Raw genomic sequence first — 14,708 nt, 5'->3', positions numbered from 1 at the left:
AGTGGTAAGTACTCTGAGCTTGATTTCCTTTGTTTTGTGTAGCATTGTCTAATGGAGATTAAACATGAAAAAATTCTTACATGAGAAATTCTCACATGTGAGAATATCCAAAGAAATTGACAAAACTGGCCTTGTACAATATTTGCAAGAATAAAATTTTGCAGGATATGACCCTGAAATTTGGGAGAAAGTAGGTGCTGGTGTGAAGAGTTTAACTCTAAACACTGTGATAAAAGCTTAATGATTGATAGGACTTTGCATTAAGTGCAGTGTACTATATTGCAAATATTTCCAAGCTTTATAGATAAATCTGAAAATGCAGTTTCTTAAAACTGTAAGAAGATTTCTAAATTTTAGATGTGCAGTAATATATTGAAATTATTTGGAAGATTTCCCATTAAAACTTCAAAGGGCATTTTAGACTTTGAGGTAAATATTCACTTTAGGGAATATAAAAATAAATATGCATAATTACATTCATCCATACTAAATGTAATTATCTACATTTTTAATAACCTGGCTATGTCTGTTATTTAACTATTTGTAGTATCATTAGTGCTGTCTTCTTGCCGTTTTTACAAATTTATATTCTTTTGTCTATGCTTTTTAGTATTCTTAAAAAATAAAAAGTATTTTAGAACCTCATTCCTACAGGAAGAGGAAGAATCTAGTACACATTCCTATCAAATTTGGGTTTTAAATTGGAGAACAAAGAGGATTAGAACAAGACATTTTTATGCTGTTTGTTACTAATGGGTAAACTTACCAGTAAGTCAATATAACATTCATTTATAGTATTGAAGGTTGACAGGAAAAGAGAACATATACAGAATGGAAAATCGCTTCATTAGATTGGCTTTCTTAGATAATTGAGGTTTAAAGTTATCAGTATGTCTCAAACTTTTACTTAGACCTCTCATTTCAAGTAATTTTCTGCAGTAAGAAGTCATGATTGTGGTAAATACATTTGGCTATCTACTGATAGCAAAATGGTAGGAAAAACCACCCTGTTTTTTAGTCAATTACTATTCAAATGTTGAAACTCCTGGCTATTTGAACATGTTGCCAAGCTGTGATTTGGCTTCCCACGAGCTATGAAGCATAAAGACTGAATGAAGGTAGGGTCTAAGAAAAAGCAAGTGGACATTTATTTTAAATGTAGCAAAAATCTTCATCAGTGTGTACTACTCCTAGTTTTTCGTGTCAGCTTTGACCTTCACTGATAATTTTCTCTTCATGTTAAATACTAAAATGGAACTGACAAAGAAACCCTGGGGAAATCAATCCCACTCCACTTGAAAAATAGACAGATTTATTAGGTGTTCCAGGCTGTATCCAGGTAATCGAGAGATTATCAAAGTATATGCCTGTTGTGCTTTAGCCAGGGGCCTCTTTCCAGCAAATGGAAGATTGTTTGGAAGAACATTATGAGTGTTTAGTCATATCAGAAGTGGGGATGTTTTCATGAAGAGATGATGGGGTATGCTTCACAGGTTTGTTCTTGGATATGATTTGTGGATTTAATGTTGGAAAAATAGTGTGCTTTAGAAAATACTTACGCAGGAGTTCCCCAAGAAATCTAGAATTTGAAATATGACTAGCAGATAGTATGTCCTTGATTTTTATTATTGTAGCTGTGTGTTTTATTGACAAGCTGATTTACATTTACACCTTCCAAGCTCTGAGATTTCCAATAAGAGGACATGGGATCTTCATCTTTTCTTCTGCATTTTGTACCACAGAATTCCTCAGATGGGCTGTCTTCTTGCTAGTATCTATTCTGGTAGCCAAGTCTGTACCTTTGAGAATAGTGCATCTGTATTTGTCCAGGTGGTTCTTCAGTTATTTGATATTCATATTTGCAATTGCAGTTTTAGTTTTTACCTTTGTTTTGATCTGCTGTGTAAATAATACATGAGATCAGTTGCCTACATAACAGCAAACTGTATTTCTGTATTTCATCGTCACTTTTCAGCAATGCCTTAAGAAGGAAGTTAGTCTTACATCTCCATTTAGAGTATTTCACTGTCCACCCAGAAGAGAAGCAGGAAGTGGAAATATGTTAAAAAAAGTAAAACTATAAGTATCGCTTTTTAAGCAAAAGTCATTAGAATTTGGTGAATGTCTTCTCTAGAATTCAGCTTTTTTTTTCCAGAGATGCTGCTAGAAGTTACTCTGACAAAAAGAACAGAGCTAAAAAGTTTAAACTGCCCTTTTCAACATTTTGATATATCTCCTTTGTTTGGGTAAGAAACTTTTTGTTATTTTAATTATTTATTTAATGATGTAAGTGCCATGCTAATGAGCTGTGCCCACATTCCCCCAAGTAACCACCAGCAGTAGCACATGAAAGCAGATACTTACCTCTGAGTGACACACTGTCTTTTTCTCTGCATCGTAATTCACGTTTTTATTGCATGTCCATCACTGTAGCATTTGTGTGTTTGTCAGAAGAAATGAAATCTCTCTTTCCCTCTTCCTTTGGAATTAGCTATTGACTACCTCAGAAGTGAAGGCTTCCACTCGTGTTCATGGTGGTATCTTTAAAGCTGCCATCTGGGCATAAACTAGAACTGTCTGTCAGCGTGTCTAGATTTAACAAGATTTCACAGAGCTGCCAACCACGCTTGTCTTCCTAATCCTTTTAGAAAGAGTAAGGCCTCTTTGCTCTTATTGACAAAAGTAATACAAACAATACCAAACCCGATCAAGCAGGGGTACCAGTGGCTACAGGCAGGTTTTTTATTGTCATGTGTGCTTTGTTACACACTCCAAGTGTGCATAGCACAGATTAATGCTCTTTCGTGACCCACAGAACAGTATCAAGAAAATGGATTCAAACCCTGTTCTCACTGTTTAGTCCTAAACTCCGTGGTAGCTTTCCTTCGTGCTGTAAGCAGGTTAATGGCAGATAGTATAGAAAGCACGAGAGGCTGCTTTAACAGAGATACATCAAGAACTTTATTAAAGTCGCCATTCTAAGAGAAGAGACAGTGATGTTTTCTGCTTTAAGAAGAAAAAAAAGAGGTACATATCTTTGCAACTGCCTGAAGCATTTCCAGCATTTCTTTTGCTCACAGGATGAACTCTAGGCAGAGGACTATAGTGCTCTTGACATCACTTCACCCCTTTATTCAACAGCAGTATATTGTGTAAAGCAGATCGGAGTGATAAGAAATTACTTGGAACATGAGAAGTTAAGAGCTTGGTTAAGATTACCATAGCTCAATGCCAGGTAGAACAGTTTTGCCAGACACACTCTTGTGGCTGCTATACTGACAAAGAAGAAAACTTTCTCTGCAACTTAGCTCACGCTTCAAACCCTTTCTGCTATGTATTGTCATACTTAGTGTGAGACTTTCCTCTTACTGCCAGGGATGCCCAAACTTAGTCCCATCAGGTAATGATAAGGTTGGTAGCATTAGGAGCCGGGTCATATGTGTGCAGAAAAGAGGTGCGATTCCATCTCCTTCGTCTTTACTCCTCTGAAGAGATATCTCTAGTTCTGAACTAAGTTCACGGCTTTAACAACATTTATGGGTCTCCTCTGCATAAGAAGAATGGATTTTAGCTTGTATGTACTTGTATGTGTGAAATGGGTTAGGAACCTATGCTCCTGCTTTTGACTTTACCAGTACAAACTTTAGTAATTTGTTAGGGTGTACATGGTGATGACTATGCTATCATTAAGGATTGAATAAACATAAGATATCCATTTAGGTCAAACAAGACATGGTGTGAAGATGAGCACAGAGCCCAGATTTCTTTGTGTTTGTGCCTTAAATATAGTTTGTCCTTCTGTGTGTTACAGAAACATTCTGTATCTTTGACCACCAATAGTGACAATTTTCCTCTTTGTCTCCTGGAGTGATCTATAGGTCTCTGACTGTTTTTTTTAAGGAAGGTTTTGGACAAATGATGTGAAGTTTGTCACCCAGTTTCCCTTATTTAAGCTGTGGGCAAATTTATTTTCCTGCCTAGCATGGATCTGGAGAGAGTTAAATTCACTGATAATTCATTGAAATTGTTCTTGTGATCATGTAGTGAAGTTTCCTGATTGTGTTAGAGAAAGCAAAAAATAAGTGTAAGCTTAACAGCTATCCTTTGTTCAAATGAATGTTGAATTGTATGTGTGGTTTTTTTAAATACATAGATATTTTTTTCCCCAAAATGAAGAGCTTTACAGCTCACAGAATAAAGAAGATGGAAAAAAACCCAACAGAAATAGATCCTAAACTCTAATTCTGCAAGATGTTCAAATGCTGGATTTGTATGCACAAGATAAATATGCTTCTATAAATACATTAGCAACAAAAGGAGGGCTAAGGAGACTCTCCAACCTTTATTGGGTGTGAGGGGAAACATAGTGACAAAGAATGAGGAAAAGGATGAGGTACTTAATGCCTTCTTTGCCTCAGTCTTTAATACTAAGACCAGTTGTTCTCTGGGTACCCAGCCCCCTGAGCTGGAAGACAAGGATGGGGAACAGAATGAAGCCCCCACAATCCAAAGGGAGATGGTTAGTGACCTGCTACACCACTTAGACACACACAAGTCTATGGGGCCGGATGGGATCCACCCAAGGGTACTGAGGGAGCTGGCAGAAGTGCTCACCAAGCCACTTTCAATCATTTATCAGCAGTCCTGGCTAACTGGGGAGGTCCCAGTTGCCTGGAAGTTAGCAAATATAATGCCCATCTACAAGAAGGGCCAGAAGGAGGATCTGGGGAACTACAGGCCTGTCAGTCTGACCTTGGTGCTGGGGAAGGTTATGGAGCAAATCATCTTGAATGTCATCATGCGGCACATACAGGACAACCAGGTGATCAGGCCCAGTCAGCATGGGTTTAGGAAAGGAGGTCCTGCTTGACCAACCTGATCTCCTTCTATGACCAGGTGACCCGCTTAGTGGATGAGAAAAAGGCTGTGGATGTTGTCTACCTGGACTTCAGTAAAGCCTTTGACAGTGTCTCCCACAGCATACTTGTGGAGAAACTGGCTGCTCATGGCTTGGACGGGCATATTCCTTGCTGGGTAAAGAACTGTCTGGATGGCCAAGCCCAGAGAGTTGTGGTGAATGGCATTAAATCCACTTGGCAGCCAGTCACAAGCGGTGTTCCCCAGGGCTCAGTTTTGGAGCCAGTTCTGTTTAATACCTTCATCAATGATCTGGACAGGATGATCGAGTGCACCCTCAGTAGTTTGCAGACAATACCAAGATGGGCTAGAGTGTTTATCTGCTCGAGGGAAAAAAGACTCTACAGGGGGACCTGGACAGGCTGGATTGATGGGCTGAGGCCAACTGTATAAGGTTCACCAAGGCCAAGTGCTGGGTCCTGCACTTTGGTCACAACAACCCCATGCAATGCTACAGGCTTGGGGAGGAGTGGCTGGAGAGCTGCCCAGTGGAAAAGGACCTGGGGGTGCTGACTGACAGCCGTCCGAATATGAGCCGGCAGCATGCCCAGGTGGCCGAGAAGGCCAACAGCATCCTGGCCTGTATCAGAAATAGTGTGGCCAGCAGGAGTAGGGAAGTGATTGTGCCCCTGTACTTGGCACTGGTGAGGCCGCAGCTTGAATCCTGTGTTCAGTTTTGGGCCCCTCACTACAAGAAGGATGCTGAGGTGCTGGAGTGTGTCCAGAGAAGGGCAACGAAGTTGATGAGGGGTCTGGAGCCTAAGTCTTTATGAGGAGTGGCTGAGGGAACTGGGGTTGTTTAGTCTGGAGAAGAGGAGGCTGAGGGGAGACCTTGTTGCTCTCTACAACTACCTGAAAGGAGGTTGTGGTGAGGTGGGGTGTTGGCCTCTTCTCCCAAGTAACTAGCGATAGAACGAGAGGAAATGGCCTCAAGTTGTGCCAGGGGAAGTTTAGACTAGATATTAGGAAAAAAATTCTTTATGGGAGAGTGGTCAAACATTAGAACAGGCTGCCCAGGGAGGTGGTGGAGTCACCATCACTGGAAGTTTGCAAAAAACATGTGGATGTGGCACTTTGGGGCATGATTTAGTGGGCATGGTGTTGTTGGGTTGATGGTTGGACTTGATGATCTTAAAGGTCTTTTGCAACTTTAATGATTCTGTGGTTCAATGAAGAGTGGCTGCAAAGCTGCTCGGTGGAAAAGGACCGGGGATGATGGTCGATAGCTGGCTGAACATGACCCAGCAGTGTGCCCAGGTGGCCAAGAAGGCCAATAGCATCCTGGCCTGTATCAGAAATTGTGTGGCCATCAGGACTAGGGAAGTGATCGTCACCCTGTACTCGGCACTGCTGAGGTTGCAGCTCGAATACTGTATTCGCTGTTGGGCCCCTCACTACAAGAAAGATATGGAGGTGCTGGAACATGTTCAAAGAAGAGCAGTGAAGCTGGTGAGAGGTCTGGAGAACAAGTCATATGAGGAGTGGCTGAGGGAACTGAGATTGAACAATCTGGAGAAAAGGAGGCTGAGGGGAAACCTTATCGCTCTCTGCAACTACCTGAAAGGGGGTTGTGGTGAGGTGGGTGTTGGTCTCTTCTCCCAAGTAACTAGTGATAGGATGAGAGAAAATGGCCTCAAGTTGCTCCAGGGGAGGTTTAGATTGGATATTAGGAAAAATTTCTTCACCAAAAGGGTTGTCAAGCATTGGAACAGGCTGCCCAGGGAAGTGTGTGAGTCACCATCCCTGGAGGTATTTAAAAGACGTGTAGACATGGTGCTTAGGGACAGTGGACTTGGACTTGGAAGTGCTAGGTTAACAGTTGGACTTGATGATCTTAAAGGCCTTTTCCAACCTAAACGATTCTGTGATTCTATGAAATATGTCAACGATACAATCTGAACAAAAATGTCTCAGTTATTTTCGTAACATCTTTATACTATTGTCACTTTGAACATATTTGGGGACGTTTTGAGTTTTCAGATTGCAACTCACTGAGTGAAATTTGTTTTGTGAATTGCTCTGTTTTGCATTCTTCTTCATACTGAAGCTTTCGTCTAAGTTGTCATCTCTGGGACAAGTACAGCATTTTTTTGTCACATTAAAAAATTATTAACTAGATGTATATGCATAATTGTTCTTGTCTAATGTTATCTAGCATCTGAGAAAAGTGATGGGAGGATGCAGTATCTACATAATTAACCAGTTGTCTGGAGGTGATTATCAAGATGTTGCTCCGTTGATCTCAGTTCAGGGTTCCCTAAGCTAGGTGCTTATGTAGTATATCTTGCAGTGGTATGGCAAAATTGGTGAAATTAATCTGAAATCTTTAATAAACCAGCATTTAATCTTGTGTCAAGGATTTCTAACAATAGGTCTTCTTTATTATCCCCAAGGGATTGGAGGGGAAAGTATGCATATAATTGACCATTTTTCTGGATATGATCATCAAGAAATTGCATAATTTATTTCATTTCAGGGTCCTCTGAGCTGAGTGCTTATGTAGTACAACTTGCAGTGTTATGGCACGATTGATGAAATTAGGCTTAAATCCTTCACAAGGCAGTGTTTAATCTAATGTCAAGGATCTGAAACAATACATGCTCTTTATTATCCAGTGGCAGCATTTTCCAGTCATGCAAATGCATTCGGAGGTGTGTCTTCCAATATTAAGAATGAATGGCATTGGGCTCCATTTTCACTTTTTTGGTGAAACTTGCATAAAGGTGATAATGTTGCATTCTTGAGTTACTTCAGATTATTACTGCCAAAGGCATGGATGGCTTTTGCAGCACTACTGTCTGGGCAAGGTTCTGTGATCTTGAGTTTTCTCATTTTCAATCTTGCATACTTTAGCAAGAGTATATGTTTCATTGAAACATCCTTTTTCCTAGATTACTTTATGATATTATAACACTTTTATTTAATCAAAGTATGCTTGCTAGTTTTTGCTAGTTTAGTGTCATCTTTAGATTTGAATTCTTTATAGTACAATGGGCTGTGCATGAATGTGTATGAATATGCTGTTTAAAGTTGTCACCTTTGTGGAGAGGTGCTTGACTGTAGAACGAAGTCTAATGTCATAGGAAAATGTCACTTTGTATGCCCCATGGTTGCGTAGTGGGCCTCTTAATGTTTATCCTTAGTTCATTTAGCTTAGGATGTGTTACGTTGCCTGCATTGATATACTGTCCTAGTTAAAAGAAAAATTTTATCTTCCAGATGTTTTTGCCTGCCCTTTGCTGCTTTTACTTTTTAGCTATTGTATTTTGTCATACCTTTCCAATAATATAGCCTTATGTACTTCAGAATGTGAATGAAATTGATTGCCATTATGTAGATGTGCATAACTGCATATGTATACATAATTAGAAAATGATCCTTACAGTCACAAATGAAGTAGAAAAATATGAGAAAAGAAACCCTCCAATTTGGCACACAACCAGTCATCATTTTATCCATATACTGTAGGTTACCCTCATAAAAAGTCTGGAAAAACTGGGGTTGAAATGCTACTCAGAGTATACTACTATTTTTTTTTTTAAGTCAGTGAGTAGTCATTGCTTTTTTTTTTTTTCCTTTTTTCCCTTTTGTTTCCTTTTTTTTTCCCCAGACATTTATTTCTGCTTTGAAAGCTAGAAGTTGGGATTTAACCTCATCACTGTCAAAAATTTAACCAATATATTACACTTTAGGCAGTAGACGTTATGTTTCCTTATTATTCCAGAATCTTGATTCCCTAGAGGAGATCCTCATGGAAACTAGACTGAGACAGCTATTTCATAATGAAGTGATTGACTACAGTATGATATAGAAATGGAAGGCATTTTTGATTATTCAGTTTGAAGTCAATCACTTGAATTAGAGTAAGAAGACTGAAATATTATCTGTAATAAGGGAAATTTGAACCTTCTTGCTACTTTTGGCATAGGGTGAGGCTGGTAGCTATAGTTAGTTTTAAATCATCTAGTTTTGCTTAGTGAAGACAGAGGATGAGATCCAAAGCTTTTTATTTAAATTCACGTTAGCCACCCATTTTACTGCTTTTTGTAATTCTAATGTAGACACAGAAGAATTATTTCAACATGTTATAGCAGTGATACTGGCTTTCGTTGTAAAAGATCACAATGGCATATGAGTCTGTTTAATTAAAATCCTACTAGCTCATACTGTTTCTGTTTTTTCTTTTACAATAGTTCTATATGCATATAGAGAATATTCACTTTATGTGTTTCTATATCTTTACAAGTTTTACTTTATCCTAACCTTTAAGTTTCTTTGTCATGGAAACATACTCATGTTGCATTATTCAGTTTTATTTTTCATCTTCAATATTATGGTTATGGTTTTTGTGATCTTGTTAACTTGCTAAATCAGGTTCCTTCATCTGGCCATCTGGTGCATGGCACTATTGAAGGAGTTTTCGATAAATCTAAATTATCTCTTCCTTAAACTATTCTGTTAAGATGTGGTATAACAACGTATGACTCATCTAACAATCAAAAAATACCTTCCAAGTATGTGTTAGTTATATCCTGCATCTGAATGGTAAACTTCATGGGGATTAACCAAGACTTAGGAAATTTTCCCTTTACTATTCTGGTCTAAAAAGAGTTCATTTTATCTAAAAGTATGATCTAAGGGAACTGAAGTGTTAGCCGTGCTTCAGTAATTCAAAATCGCCAAGCGAAACACTAAGCATGAATTCATACCTCTGAACTATGGATTAAAATAAACCACAGATTTTTCTGCAACATAATCGGCTGATACTGATATAACCTAGAATATCCTTTCAGTTTCCATAGGAACAGATGATAGAATGTTTTGAATCTTGGAATAGCTGAAATGAATGTCTGGCTTCAATGTAGTTCACTTTTAATTTGCAGCTTGCAACACTGCATGTAAGGGATAAAAATGTGCATAAAAAAAGAAAGGTGGAATATTGACATGACACATTAAAATGTTTTTACTAGCAGTAGTAATAACAACAACAACAATAATAATAATTTAAAAATTACTTTAAAGTGTTTCTGTGCATAATTCTTCAGGTGTTAGCTCTGTGTTTAGTATACAGTTGTAAAAAGTATTTCCAAATCCATAGGAAAGGAGAAACTATTAATTATTACTATGTGTTAATGCCTCTTTAAATGTTTTACCACAATAAAAAAATCTCTTGTAGGTCATTTCATTGCCTCATCTCACTGAGTTATGCTGTATAGGTGCATTTTCTCATTGGAACTGTTTGTACAACACAAGAAAGAACTTCACATAGGTAGAAAGAAAAGATGAGCAAAACTTCAGTGGAATATATAGTGTGCTATATAGGTGACTGGCAAAAGTTGATAATCCAAGAACAGGCAAGGAAACATGCTAGCAGTAGTAGTACTTGTTTTATTAGATGTTTGACATCTCTTTCTTAACAGGTCATGTTGCTAAATCAGAGAAGATGTGCTTTGAGTGTAAAAACATTAACAAGATTTAAAAGATACCTCTTCAAGATTAATGGATACGTAACTCCAGTATTGATGTAGAGGGAAAATATGGCGCCCTTGTTAGCAAACCATTAGGGATCTAAGTGCCTGTAACCTGAGGCCTCTTGAATGGAGGTACAAATGATGTGTGTAACTGATTGCTCAGTATCTTGGGCTCTTTTCATGTGTTTATAACTCCAGCATTTAAGATACTTCATCTTTAAAACGTTTTGTCTGTGGAAATTAGGATGGTACTTAAAGCAAAAAAGCAAAAAAAAGAAAAAAGAAGCAAAAGGAGGAAGAAGTAGCAAGTTACCTTGTGATAGTTGTCTGTGAATGGAGCTACACTGTGCTAATGTAGTTCAAATAGTAACTTTTTCAAATATCCTCATTCCAAGATTATTTTCAGCTACCATTAATACAGAAGACTCATGAGAACTATAGTTATTGGAACAAATGGGGAAGTTTAATACCAACATTTTGAAAATAGAAATATTTTAAAATAAAAGTAATATCTAGGGTTTTCCAGCTCAGTATTAGAATATAATTTACTGTTGTAAATGTGCAGAGGACCCTGTGTCACATGTTACTTTCTGAATGTTGATCCTCTTTTATTAGTGGTTCTGGTTTGCACTTTTGCAGCATCTTTTAGAAAATTCCTCATAAACTGTGTAGTAGGTGGTTTAGGCAGGTATTAGCAAACCTCATTCTGCAGGTGGGCAAATACAGAGACAAGAAATAAGCAGGAAGATTCTTAAAAATATATTTGAGTTTGCGAGTTTGTATGCTTTAACAATTAAGCAGCACTGGCCCCTTTTAACAGGCCTTGTTTAATGAAAATGTTTTTTTCCCCCCATGAGAATAACATATTTTTTTTTAAATAGAACCTGGAAGCTTCTATTTTCTCACCCAGTTATATCTGCAACTGTAATTGTTTATCTTTTGAAATATTTTGCAGCTAAAGTAGAATAAGCATTGTAAAATGAATGTAAATTTTAGTTCTTTAATTTTCTGGGTGTGGGAGTGAGGACGGGGCTAGCTAATTGGGCATCGAAGGGCCCCTTGCCTTCTGTCAGCTGCCTTTCTCAATTAGTAACTCTTGCCAGGAGTTCACCTTCCCAGCTCTGGGATGGGTAGGTGGCCGTGCAGCTACGCAGCACCCTCACCTGCATGTGACTTCACATCTTGCTTCTGATAAACTTGTGCAATAATCAGGGTCAGGTTTGGTCTTTGTAAAGTTGAAAGTTTATTATGCATCAGATATTGAAGTTACAAAGTGTCTGTTAGTAAAACAAACAAAATGCACAGGGGTTTTTTTTTGTGAGGAGGTAGTATTGGGAGATATTTTGTCACAATATATTAGGGGCTATGATTCACAAAACCTTCAAATTTAATTAGGTCCAGGTTAGAGAATATTTTTTTTCTTGTCCTTTGGATTTTTTTTTTCTACAGATCATATTAAAGTAGAGAACTGAGAAATGAAACGATCATTGTTTCCCAGATTTGGATTGCCTGACTACCTCCACTGGGGTGGTGGCAATGGCAGCAGGTTCTACCGCAGTACTTAGGCATGTACGTGCTCAGGATTGGGGCATACTGCCATCCTATCTTCCTCCATCCTTCAACTGGCTTCCACTTCCCTAGGCCTCAGAATGCATTCAAAAGCCTACAAATTAAGAAACCCCCTCACACTGGCCATCTTGCTGTCATACCTCTATTGATTTCCAAACTGTGACCCCAGCTGAACCTGCCACCTGCCATGTAAGAGCCCTATAGCTGTGTCTTAAACGCTCCTGCAGATCACTCCATGGCTCAGGCGAGCACAGCAGAAGTGGGAGCTGCCTTCTCCTTTGCCGTTAGTGTCCCCTGCACCCCCTTGGAGGAGATGTTGGCTCAAGGGTTTGGGTGGCTTGGCCAGGAGAATCATGTGTCTTGTTGATCATCTGTTAGTGCTCTTGCCTATTAATTCTACTTCTGCTGGACACATGTTCCATGGAGTAGTTTTCATCAAACTGCAAAGCCCCAGTGAGATGCTGTCAATAGCAAATGAAGCATGAAACAGCCTTCCCTTTTTGCTTTCCTCTGTGGCAGGTAGTACGCCGTGGTCTAAAGAATTGGTAATTAGTTGAACTGAGGCACAGGCTAAAAAGCACTAACTTTAAACAAATATTGAAAATAGCAGAAAGCAGGAGACTGCATTTTGAGGAGAAACCTGCTTGGAAAGACATACGCATATTTAATCAGTCTTCAGTGATTCATGTAATATTAATGTGATGCATATGGTAATACAAGTGTTTAGTAATGTTTTTGGCTGAAATTCTAGAACCTAATTGGGAATTTTTGCCTCTTTTATATCTTAAGATTCTTTGGGAAGAGGTAGAATTAACTTAAATAAACAATAGCATTACTGCAGCTATGTCTGCTGTTCATATGTAACTGAAAATAGTTTAGTCCTTAAAGTCATTAAAGTTTTATTAACTGAAAACTGTGTCTGTTTTTCCACAAATATTTTTATGCCATGACCTCTTTTGATGCCTTTGCCAGAGAATCTATCTCTATCTAAACTGTCATTTTTTCCTTTACTGTTTTTCTTCTGACAAGGTGGTGCTTTATGTTTGCTAGTCTGAATTAAAAAAAACAAACAGACATAAAAACAACAAAAAAGGAGGCATTGGTTTTGCTGCTCAGTTTTCTAGACTTCATAATAGCTGATACATTTGTGATAGTTTACAAACTGATGAAGTTAAATTTGTATCTTACCTTTCTAACTTGACCCAGTTTTATAATATGATAAAAATCTTGAAGTTTTCATTAAGTGTACTTTGAGGAATTTTGGTAGCAACTCTTCTACAAGCTCTTTAACAAAATGCAATATTTCTTTATGTACAATAAGGTGAAGATTGTTTGAGCAATTTCTAGAATAATCAGTATCTTAAATCCTGAGGCAGGTCCAGCATTTCTGCTGGGTAAACATGTTGGAACTGCAGAAGAAAGGAAAGCGTAGTAATTTTTGAAGAGATCTCATACCAGAGATCCAAATGTGCAGATTTTTGCAGGTCTACCTGATTTCAGAGATGTAGTTTTGCCCCATATGCGGTGTGTTTTCCAGAGTGGAAGGCTTTATAAATCAGCAGGGAGTGATGAATTCCTCCGGTGAATATTGTTGGGAAAACAGGACTACTCGGGAAGTACGTGAGCATATGTTTTAGAAGCCCACATTTTAGGGAGCATCTCTACAGCATAATAGAGATAACATAGTAGAAAAGATAGCCATCATAGTGTTTTGTCTAATCTAGCCAGAATTAGTTCATGCCAAAATATATCCCTTCTGCTCTGGTTGCTGAACCACGCTGAAGTGTCTCCTACTGTTGCTGCCTCTGTTAGTCTTAAGGAACGTACGCATGGGAGCGTGTGCCCACGCCGCAAGCTAGATGGGCAGTTGTGTTGATATTTTTATTCTGCTGTCTTTGGTGGTAAAGCATACGTGTAACAACGGTTATTGGGTGCTGATACATATTCCCTTTCCAGACCTCAGATGGTGCTTGTTTTTGTGTGACTCTTTCCCTCCAGGGGTGGGGGAGAAGGGAAGCTGGAAGATGAACTGCACTCCGCGTCTTTCCCCCCCGCTCCTCCTGCACTGTATGTGAGCAAAGCTAAAACGTGTGTGCATTTGGGGAGGAATGTGTGCCGGAGTAGCAGTTACCAGCAAGGAGGATGGGAGGGTGCCATATGTTCTCCTGCACTGCAGGTTTTACTCTTCCCTGGAGACTTGTTCTGAAATCCTATTGATTTCTTGTCCAAAAAAATCTACTTGTCTTGCAATACTTGATCAGTATTGTAGATTTGGTTATTGCTGCTTAGTGTTGCTACCCTTGCAGTTATTGGGATGTAAACACCGACTTATTTGAGGAAAGCCTAAGTCACCTTGTTCTTTGTTACTAATGTTAGATGAAGGATTTTCCTGAATTAAGATCTATGTCAGTATTTATTTATTATTATTCTTGGGTTTTTGGGTACTGCATATTGAAAACCCTGTTCCTGAAGCACGTATGTATCACACAATAGAAACTTTTGGTATGACATCAATGTTACTCAGTTGCTTTTTGCTGCAAATTTTTTTTTCTGTCTAAGGAGATATTGATGCATGAGACGTTTTTCATTCTTTCTACTCTGTTTTATCCTCTTTTAACTAGGAATCTGAAATTCAAAGTCCTCTACAAATAAATATAAGCAACCCTCCCACATACTGAAGACGTGCTGTGTTGTGACAAGCCATTCTTCTACACATTTGGAAAATTCACTCCCCTTAATTTAGTCAGACAT

General features: G+C 38.5%; 1 protein-coding gene across 1 annotated transcript in view; it reads left to right on the top strand.

Moving 5' to 3' along the window:
* The window catches only part of COG5 (component of oligomeric golgi complex 5), a gene marked incomplete at its 5' end in the record, with an annotated part of 202,901 nt that overhangs the window by 83,781 nt on the left and 104,412 nt on the right, over window positions 1-14,708 (top strand). The window lies entirely within an intron of this gene.

The sequence above is a fragment of the Phaethon aethereus genome (genome assembly GCF_964289735.1).
Source record: "Phaethon aethereus genome assembly, chromosome: 1".
Lineage (NCBI taxonomy): Eukaryota > Metazoa > Chordata > Aves > Phaethontiformes > Phaethontidae > Phaethon > Phaethon aethereus.
The sequence above is the reverse complement of the archived record's forward strand: the minus strand, read 5'-3'. Positions and strand labels throughout refer to the sequence as shown.